The 3,871-nt window shown below is 39.0% G+C and overlaps 1 pseudogene; it reads left to right on the top strand.

Annotated features, from left to right (window-relative positions):
• The first annotated feature begins 2,050 nt into the window (after positions 1 to 2,050).
• LOC149005614 (NDR1/HIN1-like protein 13) lies at positions 2,051 to 2,968 on the top strand (annotated as a pseudogene).
• The last annotated feature ends 903 nt before the right edge of the window (positions 2,969 to 3,871 follow it).

The following is a 3,871-nucleotide window of genomic DNA, read 5'->3' as shown; positions in this document are numbered from 1 at the left end:
ACTGGATTCGAATTTTTCCTGTCTCTTCTCTCCTATAATTATCTTATCTCTGTTTGCACTCCTCCTTTTGTTAAGAACCTTCTCTTTTGTGACTCGGTAGGGATACTAAGTGGGGCCTTCGGGTTGAAAGAGTTTATCACTATCAGGCCGACAACATCCATCACATGAGAGAATGAGTTTTGAGACTCGATAGAACTGAGTTAACATCGTCATCGGGTTCACTGGGTCGCCAACGTAAGAGACAGAATACAGCAGATGTGGAAAATATAAATCAACGATGGACCAAAACAAATAGTTTGTGATCAAAATATGAAGTTTCTTCATTTCGGTCACCTTTTTTAGTGACGACTTGAATTATTGACCAAAATAGCAGATGTTGCCTTACAAATTGGAAATATGATCGACAGTATAAACCGACCATTTTCATAGACAACTGAGTTAAGTAAGCTTTAGGCGATCACTTAAGAAGTCTCTCCTCCCCTATAAATATCCCACCACCATTTGCTCTTCTTCTTAGAGCTACTTAGTTTTAAACAATAATGCAAAGGATTCGGAGGTTCCTCTGCAACACAGATGCTTCTCCTCGTCCTTCACAGCCTCCTGCTCTTCCTTCAGACCTGGAATCTCGAGTTCAGAGCGAAGCGAACCAGACCGACTATATGGATTCAGCAAGGAAGGAGATTGGAGTTTGGCTTGCTGCGGCAGCGCCTCTTGCTATGTTCTACTACAAAAGCCAACCAAACGTCCCTTCCTTGCTCCGCTTTGGCCTTTTCTCCTTCATGGTTGCAGCTGTAATTTTCTTCACTGGAATCCATATTCATCACAAGTTTCCACGCATTGCTGAAGTGATGGTTCAGGCAGGAGTTGGTGTAGCTGCAATCACTTACATTGGTGTCATGCTGTCAATGATTATATAGTACTATGTATGATTTTGTTGTTTTTGTTGTTGCTGCTGCTCATGTGTTTTATGTACGATAGTATCAGATGTATTTGGAATGAGGTTTGTTGTTGTTGTTTTTTTGTGGGATTGTCTAGTTTCAAATGTATGATAGTATCATGTGTTTTATGTATGATAGTATCTGCAATTTCTTTTTCTCTAATATCTTTTCCCCCGATTGGTGGACTGTAAGCTACGGCAAAGGGTCCACGGTCAAAGTCATTATTATTATACTCCCCATCCCTCGATCTAGAGCTGACACTCGAATCATTTCCCTTTTATTTTTATTGTTCACATTTTTCCTGTCTTTTATTTATGCGTTGGTTATATTAGCTTTATTTTCGCCTTAATTCGATTGCATTAGATGTATGGATTAGGATCGTTGGCTTAGTTTAATTAATTAGTTACAAAATTAAATCATTCAACTCTCGTATTACCATTAAAAAATTGAATTCTAGGTGACATATCTCCTTGAGATCGATCCGTTAGCTACACGATACTGTACGCTTGCGATTATTTTATTTTGCAAACACACCTCTTACAAACTTACCAACCAAGAAAGCAAGGTTCCTTGGTGAAACCAGCTCAAAGATAACTACACTTCAGATTTCCGAAAAGATTGCTTGTTTGGTAATTGAATAACAAGGCAAACATGTTGGTTACCCTCATTGTTAGTGATCACCTCTTGATCAACAGAAGTTGGAACGTAATGTTGGTGCAATCTCTGTTTTCCCTCCTCCGTATCTCTAGCTTTATCCAAGTTAGGTATGTTTCTATTCCACATTTCTTGGGTCTTGAAAATTTGGAAGGTAATTGCATTAGGAAAAGACAACAATTTTATAATTGAAATTTGAAGTGAATCGAAAATTCAACTCTGTCTGAAAGTTTTAGGGTAATTTTCATCAGGACCCCCTGAGGTTTGGTCCAAGTCACTTTTAGTCCAGTTTAAGTTCTCTTTTGCATATGGCTCCCCTGTGGTTTCAAGTAATGATCAAATAAGGACAAACTTAACAGAATCCATTAGTGTAATAATTTTTGCGACGAAAATACCATTGTTTTTTTGTTTTATCTTTTTATTTTTAATCAAAGAATAGATGTAAAAATTTCATTTTTATGGTGAAAAGAAAATGGGTCGGTGAGAGCTGCTGCTGCTGCATCTGTTGTCTCTGGACTACCCTCTTCATCATAGCTTTGATTCTGCTCATAGCCATCGCCGCCACCGTTCTATGGGTTCTCTACCGCTCTCACCGACCCACTTTCTCTGTGACAACAGTTTGGATCTCGCAATTCAACGTCACCACCTCCAAGGACGATTCTTCCTCTCAACTCAACTCCAAGATCAATCTCACAATCTCCTCTCGGAACCCAAACAAGAAGCTTGTTTTCTTGTATGATCCAACCCTTATCACCATGAGCTCCGGCAGCGTCGACGTCGGTAATGGTACTTTCCCGGCGTATACCCACGAAACCAAGAACATGACTGTTTTGAGGTCAATGGTAACAAGCGACGGTGGAGATCTAGACTCATCGTCGGCAGCTTCGTTGAAATCGGATCTGAAGAAGGGAGGGATACCCATGGCAATTTAGTTGGATACAAAGGTGAAAGTGAAGGTGAAGGTTCAGATGTGAAATCTGAAGAAGACGAAGTTTATGATGGGCTCAAAACAACTGTTCCAAAGAGAAAAATTCCTGCGACTTTGACTTCATCTTCTGATTCGACTTGCAAGGTTATGCTCAAGATGAAAATCTGGAAATGGACTTTTTGTTATATGTATTTCCCTTTTCCACTCATTTTGATTTTCTCCTCTCTTTTTTTGCTTTTTACTGTATTACTATATCTGAAGCTTGAGCTTGAACCAAATTTGTTCCGTTCTTCCCTTTTTCTTTTCTTTTTTCTTTTCTTTTTCTTTGTTTTTTCATCCTTGTCGCATTAATTGTACTGATAGTTTGGGAGAGGCATCAGAAGGCGGCGACAAAGCTGAAGTGGCCGGCTCTAGCGGTGGTGATGAGTTTCACAATCGGATTGGGTGATGGGAGGAGGAGGGACCAAAGACCGAAAGGGTAGATCGATACAAGGGGCTCTTCTTCCGCTTCCTCTCCGAAGCCTTTGAAGTCATCTGCAGCAACAAGGGCTGAGCAGTGGCTCTTCTTGGCTGACGACGGAGAAGACGAATAGATTCAGTTTTACATTTATTCTTTGAATAAAATAAAATAAACTTATTAAAAGGAAGAAAAAAACCTAAAACAAATAAATAAAATAAGGGTATTTTTGTCACAAAAAATTTTAAACTAATGGATTCTATTAAGCTTGTCCTTATTTGATAATTTCTTCAAACCATAGGGGAGCCATATGCAAAAGAAAACTTAAACTGGACAAGTGACTTGGACCAAACTTCGAGAGGGTCCAGATGAAAATTACCCAAAGTTTTATAATATCATTCTAACCATTAGTGAGAAATTTCCATTATGATCTTCTTTCAACAGGTATACAGTACTATATACCAAAAAACTTTAAAACTAACTTTAGAGATTTGGTAACTTGGTTGATTGGAATACATTGTGAAAGTACACTCAATGGATGAGTGGAAGGAAGAAAAGAATGTGTTAGATTGGCTATTGAGGAGACGTGAAGAAAATACTTGTGTGATAGAAGCATACAAAATGAAGTGGGCCATGGGCCTTCTGAGCTTCGGGTTGATGCTCACAGGGTTAGATGTCATATTTCGGGTCTTAATATAACCTTAGTTATTTGATGAGCGAAACTTCTTTTCTTACCTTTTTCATCATCTATCATATGGACCCCACCCAGCCTTTGCAACTTCTTCGATGGTTAAACAGTTGGACTTTTGCCTCCACGAGCTTCCATATAATAGGGCCACATGTTGAGAATAATTTCGATCAAAGCCATCTATTAAGCATTGGAGGACCCACATC

This window comes from Hakea prostrata, chromosome 9 (genome assembly GCF_041222555.1).
Source record: "Hakea prostrata isolate BN-2017 chromosome 9, UWA_Hpros_2, whole genome shotgun sequence".
Taxonomy (NCBI): domain Eukaryota; kingdom Viridiplantae; phylum Streptophyta; class Magnoliopsida; order Proteales; family Proteaceae; genus Hakea; species Hakea prostrata.
The sequence above is the reverse complement of the archived record's forward strand: the minus strand, read 5'-3'. Positions and strand labels throughout refer to the sequence as shown.